The sequence below is a fragment of the Callithrix jacchus genome, chromosome 7, assembly GCF_049354715.1.
Source record: "Callithrix jacchus isolate 240 chromosome 7, calJac240_pri, whole genome shotgun sequence".
Classification (NCBI taxonomy): Eukaryota; Metazoa; Chordata; class Mammalia; order Primates; family Cebidae; genus Callithrix; species Callithrix jacchus.
The window spans coordinates 1,892,757-1,905,847 of record NC_133508.1 but is presented as its reverse complement, the minus strand read 5'-3'; the positions used below and the strand labels follow the sequence as shown (position 1 = coordinate 1,905,847).

The 13,091-nt window shown below is 37.6% G+C and overlaps 1 long non-coding RNA gene across 1 annotated transcript; it reads left to right on the top strand.

Annotated features, from left to right (window-relative positions):
- The first annotated feature begins 823 nt into the window (after nt 1-823).
- LOC118143190 (uncharacterized) lies at nt 824-8,069 on the top strand. Its single transcript, XR_004727423.3, has 5 exons — nt 824-1,100; nt 1,682-1,864; nt 2,384-2,462; nt 6,907-6,961; nt 7,354-8,069. It is a non-coding gene; the product is annotated as an uncharacterized LOC118143190 (long non-coding RNA).
- Nucleotides 8,070-13,091: the final 5,022 nt, after the last annotated feature.

Below are 13,091 nucleotides of genomic sequence, written 5' to 3'. Positions count from 1 at the left end.
AGGTGCTTTGTAGTGTCTGTTTAAATATTAGAAAAATTATTTGTTTCTACATTACTGCAAAGCTAAGGAAATGTATTTCTTTAATCTGTTTTTTTACATGCAATATTTGGTGGGGTGTGGTGGCTCATGCCTGTAATTTCAGCATTTTTGGGGGCTGAGGTAGGCAGATCACCTGAGTTCGGGAGTTTGAGACTAACCTGACCAACATGGAGAAACCTTGTCTCTACTAAAACTACAAAATTAGCTGGGTGTGGTGGTGCATGCCTATAATCTTCACTACTCCAGCAGCTGAGGCAGGAGAATCACTTCAACCCAGGAGGTGATGGTTGTAGTGAGCTGAGATTCTGCCATTGCACTCCAACCTGGGAAACAAGAGAAAAACTCTTTCTCAAAAAAAAAAAAAAATGATATTTACCAAGATGCCCCTGTTGTCTCTACTTTTATCTTGATGCATTGCTGAGTTGATGTTAGATTTCAAATTCTTCTTTACCCTTACACTATTCTGACCTGAAGCTACCTCTATGTCATAATGAAAGAAGTTAGCAATTTGTTATTGTCATCTATCTGTTGGCATATATCAAATGTTTATCTAAAAATAGCAACAACCAGTAAAAACATTATGATTTTGCTGTTTCTATTTGGATGACTCTTTACTTTGCAACGTTACTAGCAAGCTATAAAATTGTATAGTATGCGGAACTTTAAATTGTTTTAAGTGAACATTTAAACATGATAAACCATATTGAAGTTATTTATGTTAATATAATTGAACATTTTGTCTTCTATATGAATAATATAATATACCTCTCGATGAAAATGAAAACCTAGAATTAGAGTAAATTTGCTAATGAATTCAATAACTTTTCCACAATATTTTTAGTTATGTGCTTAAGGTTCTCTCAGTGTTTCTTGCACTTTATAATTGTTTAAGCCTTTTTTCCTGGTTTTTGTAGGTTCTTGTTTGTTTGTTTGTTTTGAGACAGAGTTCAGCTCTGTCACCAGGCTGCAGTGCAGTGGCTCAGTGTCGGCTCACTGCAAACTCCACCTCCCAGGATCAAGTGACACTCCTGCCTCAGCTTCCTGAGTAGCTGGGACCACAGGTGTGTGCCACCACATTCGGGTAATTTTTGGAATTTTAGCAGAGACAGGGTTTCACCATGTTAGCCAAGATGGTCTTGATTTCTTGACCTTGATTTCTTGCCTTGGCCCCAAAAATGCTGGGATTACAGGCATGAACCTGGCCTTTGTTGGTTCATTTTAGAGAAAAAAAAAAAAACCCTCGTAACATGTGCTACCAGAAAGCATGGACAGTGAGAATTTCTTTACATATTTATTGCGAAGGCCTGAATCTTAGGAATTCAATTGAATGCTTTTTTAAACAAATTATTTTCTTAATCTTATCTGAAAGCATAGGCATTGGGGACACAGCGGGGCCACATCTCTTATCCTATCTGAGCCTTAATATCATCCTCTTCTGTGGTCATGAGAACTAAAGACCTACCTTAAAGATCTGATAAGATAGTAAAGTGCTTCACATAATGCCTGGCATATAAATACATAATAAATGCTTCCTCCTCTTGTCTTTATTTATTTGTTTGTTTTTTCAGGCAGAATTTTGCTCTGTCACCCAAGCTGGAGTGCAGGGGAATAAAATTGGCTCACTGCAACTTCTGTCTTCTAGGTTCGAACAGTTCTGCCACCTCAGCCTCTCAAGAAGCTGGGATTATAGCCATGCACTACCACACCCAGCTAATTTTTGTGTTTTTAGTAGAGACAGGGTTTCACTATGTTGGCCAGGCTGGTCTTGAACTCTTGACCTCAAAAGATTTATTTGCCTCGGTCTGCCAAAGTGCTGGGATTACAGGTATGAGCCACCACAGTCGGCATATGTTTGTATTATGTTATTAAATTAGTACTATTGTGAGTAAAAATAACTAGCTATTACTGTTTAACAAATTGGCTAAGATAGTCTTATAAATGTCAGTGATTTTATAAGGTGAAACAGATTATGTTGTGGGGCTTTTGTTTTGATGGTGATTTATTAGATTATTTTGTTTATAGACAATAATGTCTGTGAAACTATAAAAACAATATTCACATTTTGTAATTCTAAAGGAGTCTTAAAGGTGACTGCCTTAAGGAAAGATACTTTTGTTTTGATATGTAAGTGTGATATTCAAGTTTAGTGTACAGCAGAGGACACTAAACCTAAGTCAGCGCTAATGTGCACTTGAAACTTCAGTACAAATACCAATGTGTAGCAAATAGACTTTACCATATAATGATTGCCAAAAAATGGAGCTGTTCTGATGGGAGATCATTGATTATGCTTGAGTTTAATACTCCCCATGCTCTTGACTTTTTATTTTTCTTTGTTACCTAGGCTGGAGTGCAGTGGCACAATCTTAGCTCACTGCAACCTCTACCTCTCAGATTCAGGCCATCCTCCCTAGGGACTGGAGGTGAGTGTCACCACACCTGGCTAATTTTTGTATTTTGAGTAGAGATGAGGTCTCCAGCTTCAGACCTAAAGGGATCCACCTGCCTCGGCCTCCCAAAGTTCTGAGGTTACAGGTGTGAGCCACCGTGTCTGTCTAGCTCTTGACTTTCGGTAGCTGTTGTATTATTTTAATCTTTAGTAAACAAATGCAATCTGAAATGTATAGTTCAGAAAACTCTTCTGCTTCTCTTATTTAAAAAATATATGTTTTTTTAAGTCCAATAATGTTACACGGATGTTTGTTTTAAAATTATTACCTCTTCTATTTAGTACTGCATGTATTAAATAATATTAGCTAGTATGTGTTTTTGGCTTTATAATGTGGTTCAGATTTCGATAAAAAGTTTAGCTGTTTCTATATTGCCTTAAAGTCATGAAACATTTCTATTTTTCTTTTTCTTCCTTCCCTCCTTTTTTCCTATTCCTTCCTTCCTTCCTTCCTTCCTTCTTTCCTTCCTCCCTCCCTCCCTCCCTCCCTTCCTCCCTTCCTTCCTTCCTTCCTTCCTTCCTTCCTTCCTTCCTTCCTTCCTTCCTTCCTTTCCTTCTTTCCTTTCTTCCTTTCTTCCCTTCTTCCTTCCTTCCTTCCTTCCTTCCTTCTTTCTTTCTTTCTTTTGTTCTTTCCTTCTATTTCTTTCTTCCTTTTCTTTCTTTCTCCCTTTTGAACTGGAATTTCTCTCTTGTTGCCCATGCACTAGCATGATCTCAGCTTACTGCTTAGAAGGTGATTCACTCAGAGAAGGTGAACCCACTGTTAGTAAAATATGTCTAGTACCAGATGCTTTTTGATCTCCTAATGACCTATCAAACTGCAGGTCTTTTGGCTTTGTCATATATTCAGTTCCACATTTATTCATTTAATAATTGAAGACTTTTTATATCCCCATTATGTGCCAAGCACTGGGTGGGACACTAGGTAAGAGAGGAACAAGCCCTCTTCCCGGGATTTCACAGTAGATGTTAGAATTTAGTGCCATTCAGCTTCATTTGATTCTGCAGTAGTTCCAAGATTTTCCAAGATGATCCTGTCTTCAAATGTCCTGTTGATTCAACTTCAGAAGCGGTCTCTCTTCACACCTTACTGCTGCCACTCCTCCATTATCTCTTACCTTGATTATCTCAGTAGTCTTCTAACTGGCTTTTTTGTTTCCATGTTTGCCTTCTTCAGTCTACTCTCTTTCTCTTTCCTTTTTTTCAGATAAAGTCTTGCTTTGTCACAAAGTCTGGAGTGCAATGCTATGATCCAGGCTCACTATAACTTCTGCCTCCTTAGTTCCAGCAACTCTCCTGCCTGAGCCTTCCTAGTAGCTGGAATTACAGGCATGAGCCACCATGCCCGGCTAATTTTTTGTATTTTTAGTAGAGACAGGGTTTCATCATGTTGGCCAGGCTGGTCTTGAACTCTTGTTCTCAAGTGATCCACCTGCCTTGGCCACCCAAAGTGTTGGAATTACAGGAGCGAGCCACCGTGCCTGGCCACTCTACCCTCAATACAACAGCTAGTACAATCCTTTCACAGTGGAATCAAGATTATAATTACATCTTTTCTCAGACTCTCCAGTGGCTTTGTTTTGTACATAACCTGGCCCCTGCTACCTGTCTCACTGTTCTTTCTTCTACTCTCCTGCTCTTTCTCCTCTTTATAAACACTGAGCTCATGTTTCCTTTAGCATGCTAGACAGGCTTGATCCTGTCCTGTCTCTGGGCCTTGCTGTTTCCTCTGCCTGGAACATTCTTCCCCTACTCTCTGCATGGCTCACTCTCTCACTGCTTTGGATTGTGGTTCAAAAGTCACTTTATCAAGGGCTTCCAGGCTGCACTGAGACTTGGCTCACTACCTGTGGAGCTCTGTCCTGTAGACCTTGTCTGAGCAATGGATGAATGAAATACTCTTTTACTTACAGAATACAGTGCAAGAGTTGGGCTAAGGGGTCCTAAGCTGCTTTTGGAGGGTGATTGCAGCTAATTGACTACAACTCCTTGTTTCTTCTTGCATTTATTCAGTATAGATTTAATAACAGGTTTTAAGTCAACATGGTTGTGAATAATTAACATGGATAATAGAGTGGATTTACTAATCATATAAACCTTTGGTTCTGAGGCCCAGAATCAACACCATTAACTAGTAATTCTTTTTCAACCTCCTCCGGGAGGGCCATCTAGCACAAAGTTTAAATGAGTAAACAGAGTAGAGACAAAGGAATGTGGGGTAAACAGATTTAACTGGGGAAGCTTTTATTATCTTAATTTTCACCTTGTGACTTAAAGCTCTAAGATAAGAACTGGCTGTCTTCAACCTGGCTCATGAAAACATTTTGGCTTTCCAAAAAGATTTGATACTGTAATCTATAACTTCCCTAATATTTCCCTTAATAGTTTGACAGCCACCCTGAGTGAATCCCAACACTGCTCTGCATAAAATATATCCTTAATTTATATTTTCTATTTGATGTCTGACTCCCCTCTGTCCTTCACTAAAATGTAAACTCCATAAGGGAAGGCATTTTGTCTGTTTTGTTTTGTTGTAACCCTAAATACCTAGAAGGTGCTCAGTGAATACTTGTTGGTTGAATGAATAAATCAGCCTATTATTGAGTCAGTCAATGTCTTCTGTAGAAGGAACTTCTCCTACCAGTGGTGCATATCTGTGTGATAGCTGGCGTAGAAAGGGGTGTGGTCAGAATGGCTCTGTCTGTGTGAACTAGTTTTGCTTAGCATGATCCCAGCAGGCTCCTATTGGGGCTAAGCCACAATTTCAGTCATATTAGTATCATTCTTTAATCATAAAGCCAGAGGATGTTAAGATTGGAATTGATCTGGGAGACTATTTGGTCTACCTTTCTCATGATTTATATGAGAATAACAAAGCCTAGAGAAAGTAAGTTAATTACTCACAATTGTAAAGCTGTAGAGGTCTACCTGAAATTAGGCTTCTGACATCAGATTCTGTAGTCTTTTCTACATGTGTCCCCCCCTGGCTGAGACAGTTCTTGGGCTTTCAGATTTGACAATTTTCTCACCAGTCTCTAAACAGGAGCTTTTATTTGCACATTATAGGTTAGCATAGATGAATCATGACCCTAAAATGTGTGGGAAAATCCCAAAGGTTGACCACTGTGAATGGGAACTACCGAAAATATGTCAGGAGCACCACAGGCATGCTCACTTCTTCACTGGCTGGAGCTGAGTAATATAAAAAGAAAACCCAAATCAAGGCACTTTGCTGCTTCAGTTCTTTTATTACATGTTAAAGTCCAATGTGTCTCCATTTAAAGTCAGATTTTTTGATGAATGGTCACACCACCTGCAGGCCCTTTGAGTCAGAAGTTTTGATATCACTAATTGTTCATTTTCTAGATGGACTTCCATTCTTCAGGCATTTGTGTGTAGCTGGTCAATTGTGAAATTCTCAGAGTGGTGTAGGACCCTCTTGTTTTTGGACAGTTGGTTCTACTTGTGCAGCATGTCCTGAACCTGGCCTATCTCCATCTTCTTTCTTAATGTGTGAGGTCTTTTGTTAGGCAGCACAAAGTGAGAGAGGACTCCTAAAGAGGGAGAAAAACTCCTCCAACATTTGCTGAAACATGTGTGTAACCTGAGCAAGATGTAATTGGAATAGCATAAAAAGACTGAAATTTATTTAATTTCTTGCCATCTGGCTTGTGATATATAGTGCCTTCAATTGAGTTTAGAAGAAACTTTGATCATAGGACAAGAGGTGAGAGAGATGTGTGTGTGTGTGTGTGTGTGTGTGTGTGTATATATATATATATATATATGGAGAGAGAGAGAGAGAGAGAGAGAGAGAGAGAAAGAGAAAAAGAGAGAGATGAAGTTTTGCTCTATTTCCCAGTCTGAAGTGTAGTGGTGCAATCTCAGCTCACTGCAACCTTGGTTTTTCAGGTTCAAGTGATTCTCCTGCCTCACCTCCCAAGTAGCTGAAATCACAGGCATGCACCACCACATCCAGCTAATTTATATATTTTTAGTAGAGACCGGGTTTCATCAAGTTGGTCAGGCTGGTCTCAAACTCCTGACCTCATGTGACCCACCCACCTTGGCCTCCCAAAGTGCTGGGATTATAGGTGTGAACCACCGCACCTGTTCAGATAATTGAGTTTCTTATTATATCTGGGTTTCTACAGAATTTTAGTGACCGAAGAAAGTACACTAGTGTTAATTTTGTTTTTCTTTATGAAAGAAGTAATTTAATTTTTATATAATTACTTGTCAGTCACGGGAAGAAAAAGTCCAAGTTTTCATCCACAATGATAGGAATTTTTGTTACATTACAGGATGACTCTGTGAATGCCTTAAGGAAAAAATCCCTAGTCATATCTTGACCATTTTACTAGCTGTGAGACCGCCATTGTACTGGTTACTGTAACATTTCTTGGTTTTCTTTCTAGACCTCTATTAGTTGCTACTGTCCTCCTGGAATGTGTAGCATAGTAAACACTAAAGGTAAGAGATTACATGTACTTCTTATTATATTTCACTACCTTAAGACATTATTTATCAGCATTCCTGATATCATACAGAATCATTGCCCAATGTCTTTGTGGGACTTGCAGTTAGTTTCTTGGCTTTTTAAGGTATTTTATTTAATGGACCTTTCTTCCTTTTTTCTTCCTTTTTTCTTTAAATTTACTAAAAATGTCACATGTGCAATTCCACTTCATTTATGTTTCCAAGGTTTTGCAGAGCCCCTTGTGGAGGATTACACTACAAGTTTAATTGTGCAGGTTTCTATGAAAATCCCCAAACTGTATGAGTTTTATACTCTGCTCTTATAAAGCATCTTCCTCTGTATTTTTTCTATAATATACTAAAGTAATTCTGTGCTTATTTTACAGCTTTGCAGTCCCCTAAAACACCATGAAGCCCTGAGAGTAATGTACAGATTCCTGAAATTGAGAGTTAGGGTAACAGGGAAGAAGACACATGGCCTGTTCTTGAACATGGAATGTGAACTCTGTAACATAGACTGTCTCTCATAAGGCCCTTTTCAGCTCAAACAGCAAGGCTCAGACAGCTTGCTCTTGTGCCTAACAGAGAGCCTTCTGTCTGAAGACTGGAAAGATCTCCAGTGAGATTTACTGTGAGGTACTGGTTCAAGTAACTGTGAAAACTGTAAAGTTCCACAGCCTGGCATCTGCAAGGTGAAGATCCAGGAAAGCCCATGGCTTCGTTCAAAGGCATGAGAGCCAGAAAGTCAAGGGCAAGAGAAAACTGGTGTTCCAGCCCCATTTTTGGCCAGAAAGGGAATTCAATCTTCCTCCACCTTTTGCTCTCTTCTGGCCTGCAGAACATTGGACGAGGCCAGCCCATGATCTTCACTCAGTCCACTGATTCAAACCCTCATCTCCTCCAGAAACATCCTGTAGACACACCCAGAAATTATGGTTGAACAGCCACATGAGCCTCTGATGGCCCAGTGAAGCTGACACATAAAATTATCACATAAAAACACATTTTCAAATTCAGGTTGTTTTTGAATGCCTACGTATGAAGTTCTAAAAAGCATGTACCTATGAGGTATTAGAATGAATACATCCTTGTTTAATTTCCATAATAGAATATGTAAAGTAATATTTTATTTGTCTTAAATATATCTTTAATATAAATATACCTAGTATGTTTTATCATTTTATAGTATTTTGTGGTTTCAATTCAGTCCAACCTAATGTAACTATAAAAAGTGAATTGAAATGTTACAGGAAAGGAAAACTAAGACAGGTGTAGCCTTGACTTGAAAGAGTTTACAAATTAGGAAGAAATACATGTGCACAGAAGGCCTTGATATAGACAATGCTTGTCAGAGTATTCTAAAAAAGGTCTTCCCAAAACAGCTCTGATTATGAAAAATGTCCAAAGTCTCCACATTGTATGCAAGAGAAGACCTAACCCCATAGACTTTCCTACAGAGACATTTGCCATCAGAATTAATTTTCCCTCTTCATCTTCTGTTTCCTCCTAATGTACATTCAGGACCCTTTAGCTTTTAGTCATACCCACCCACTCAGATTTCTCAAAAATCGTGTTCTCCCATGTGTCCTTGTGTGTTTAATGTGATTTCTTTACTCTAGAATTCTTGTTTTCTTTTCTACCCTGAGCATTCATCAAAACTTATTTAAATGTCAACTCTCTGCTCAGCATCTCCCACTTCTCCAGGCAGGGTTTGTGTTTTCGTCTCTGGCACTTCATGGACACACTGTGTGTACCTATTACAGATTTTCAATACAAAATTACAATGATTCATGTACTCATCTGCTTTGCTTGACTGAGAAATCCTCGGGCCCAGCCTCTCTACTCACCTGAAGTTCTCTGAGGAGCCTGGGTGCACCCTAAGGATGCGAGGTAGGAGAATGGGGTGAGCACACAGGTGCAGGGGTCTCAAAAGTAACCTTATTTCTTTCTCTTTGATATTACAAGTAATATTTCTCCCTAAGATATTACAAATAATATCACAAAGTGTTCAAACATACTCTACGTCGGCTACGACATTAGGAGTAATATCTCTTTATAATATACACCCATATCAACCCGACAGTGATATTCGGAGTAATATCTCTTGAAAATGTACACCCATATTAACCACCTGCCATAGAGCGAGTAATATCACCCGGGTTTCCCCTGAATATTACGAACCATATCACAGAGGAGTGACCATACCTGTGACTCGTATCTCTCCCTAAGATATGAATAATATCACAGGGTGTACACAAATACTTTACACACACTTTGATATTACGAGTAATGACGTGCTCAATATCACAAACAAGATTAAAAAAGTGTTGAAACATACTCTACAACAACTAAGCTATTAGGAGTAATATCTCTTTAAAACATACAACCACACCCACGCAACGTCGATATTAGGCGACATATCTCTTTAAAGTATACACCCAGAGCAAGCCGCAGCCAGAGGGTGAGTTATATTTCTCCAGCCTCCCGTGGATATTATGAACCCTCTGGCTAAGGGGCCGTGCCCACAACCCCGTCAGAGGGGGAGTAATATTCCTCCAGCCCCGCTGGATATTATGAACCCTCTGGCTAGAGGGCTGTACACACAGCCCCCACCGGAGGGCGAGCAATATCACTGAGGCCCCCATTGTATACTACAAACCCTCTGGCTAGGGGACTGTGTCCACAGCCCCCACAACAGGGCGAGTAGCAGCACCCGGCCCTCTCCTCCGGCTGCTACAAATCGGCTATTTAGAAAAATTGGAGTAATATGATACGGGGAACCATATCATAAGGAGAAGATAATGTTAATTTGGTTTTCTTTTATGTTGGGCACAATAACACTAGTTCTAGTTACACCTCTGCAATATTGACAAAAATATCATCCTCGCCCCTATACACATTAGAATTGAAATCACAGGGGGGGTTTCACTTCTTGCAATGTTTAATTCGATGTAATCATTTTTTCTGTTGACATTAGTTACCATATAAGAGAGTGATGTACACCTTTTGCCATATTGAGAGTATTACCATATGGACAGTAACATCATTCTCTCCTTCCCTGGATATTAAGAGCAATATCACAGTACAGGTGTACAGCCTCAGCCACATTGTAAGTAATATCATCTCTCATTCCTTAGATATAAGAAACTATCACTGGGGGTTTGTGCACTTCCTGAGATATTTGGAGTAATATCCTCTCCGTTTTTGGATATTAGAAACAATACTACAGTGGTGGTGTACACTTCCTGCGATATTCAGTATATAATCCTCCCCTCTCCCCAGGATATTAGAAACTATATCACAGAAGCGTTTCAATATCACCGCCTGTGATATGGAAAAATGACAAAGTGTACACTTGCCTTCACAATGAAAGTAATATCTACTTAAAAACATGATAAATAATATAACAAAATGTACAGACATGGGTGTATACCCACTTTGATATTAGGAGTAATTTTCATGTAATATACTAAAAATAATATCCCAGAATATACTCATGAAGTGTACATTTATTGGGATACAACAAAAAATGTATATAACATCTACCATATGTACATTTACTATGATGTACTTATGTGTAAAAAACACATATGTACAATAAATGTTAATAATGTGTGCAATATGGACATAAAATGTGAATAATGTATACACATACACATGTACATAATGTGCACAATATATAAATTTGTTGTAATATCACAATGATATCATATATAATCAAAATAACATATATAATCACAGAATATATAATACATATCACATTAAATGTACATATTGTACACATTATGTACATATACATTTATTGTGACATTACAATGACAGTGTACATAATGTGCACACATCATGTATACATGTACTATATGTACATGTGTAAATATGTGTGCAAATTGTGTACATTACGTACTCGTGGTGCACAGTATGTAGATATGTACATCAAGTACACATGTACATATATGTACACATTGTGTAGATATGTGCCATCTGTAAACAAGTACATCATATGTATAATATGTACACGGGTACAATATGTACACATGGGTGTATAAACATTTTGATAATAGGAGTAATTTTTATCTAATATACTAAACAAAATATCCCAGAATGTACTCAAAATGTGTACATTTATTGGTATATTGCAATAAATGTACATAATATCTACAATATGTACATTTACTGTGATGTACATATGTACACACAATACATATGTAGATGAAATGTAGATAATCTGTAAAATATGTAAATTTATATTTATATAATGTGTACACAATACATAGGTACATAACACGTACAATATGTACATTTATTGAAATATCAGTGATATCATATATATAATCACAATAACATATAACCACAAAAATATATGCATAATACATAATATCACAAGAAACGTACATATGTACACATTATGTACATATGTATGTGTACATATTATGTACATATACAGTTATTGTGATAACACCGTATGTCCATGTGTACATAATGTACACATTATTTACATACATACTATATGTACATGAGTATATATAGGTGCACATTATGTAAATTATGTACACATGTAGAAATCGGTGAAAACCATGTACATATGCAGTGCACATAGCAGCCCCTTGGCCAACACTATCTGCTAGAAACTCCTGGCTACGGAGCAGTAACCACAGTCCCCGACAGAGGTCCCCGGCCCACCCTGGCTGCTAGGGACCAGTTATTTTTAAAATGTGGTGTAATATGATACTGGAAACCATATGATAGGGAGGTGTTAATCTTATTCTGGTTTTTATTTATATTAGGCACAATAACACTAGCTCTAGTTACACCTCGGCGATATTGACAAAAATGTCATCCTCACCAACCTTGACATTAGAATTGAAAGCACAGAAGGGTTTCACCCCTTGCAGTGTTTAATTCAATACGATTGTTTTTATTGTGGACATTACAGACCGTATCAGAGCGTGGTGTACACCTCTTGCCATATTCAGAGTATTTCCACAAGGGCAGTAACATTATCCTCTCCTTCCCTAGATATTAGGAACAATATCAAAGGACAGCCATACAGCCACAGTCACATCGTGAGTAATATCATCTGTAATCCCCTAGTTATTAGGAACAATATCACTGGGGGCTTGTGTGCTTCCTGACATATTTGGAGTAATATCCTCTCCGTTTTTGGGTATTAGAAACAACACTACATTGGTGGTGTACGCTTCCTCCGATATTCAGGGTCGGATCATCCTCTGTCCCCAGGATATTAGAAACTACATCACAGAAGCGATGTACTTTGCCTGTGATATTGGAACAATCACAGAGTGTATACTTCCTTTCACAATGAGAGTAATACCTACTTAGTATATGCTGAATAATATCACAAAATGAATACACATGGGTGTAAACCCACTTTAATATTGGAAGAAATTTTTATCTAATATACTAAAAATGACAACCCAGAATACACTCATAATGTGTATACTTACTAGGATATTACAATAAATATATATAATATGTACCGTATGTACATTGACTGTGATGTACGTAAGTGTACACAATACAGATGTACGATAAATGTACATAATGTGTACAATATGTACATTTATATGTAAATAATGTGTACACAATAGGTATGTACATAATGTGTACAATATGTACATTTATTGTAATAGCACAATGATATATATAATCACAAAACATATATAATGCATAATATCAAAATAAATGTACATATTGTACACATTATGTACATATACATTTTTTGTGATACTACAGTTTGCACACATGTACATCAGGTACATATTATGTACAGATGTACAATATGTACACGTGTAAATAAGTGTGCACAGTACGTAGATATGTACAATATGTACACGTGTAAAGAAATGTACATAATACGTAGATATGTACCATCTGTACATGAGTACATAATATGCACAATATGTACACGTGTAAAATATGTGCCCACAGGGGTGCATACCCACTCTAATAACAGGAGTAATTTCTATCTAATATACCAAAAAAAATTCCAGAATGTACTCATAATATGTACATTTATTGGCATATTGCAATAAATGTATATAATAGGTACAATCTCCATTTACTCTGATGTACATATGTGTACACAATACAAATGTAGAAAAAA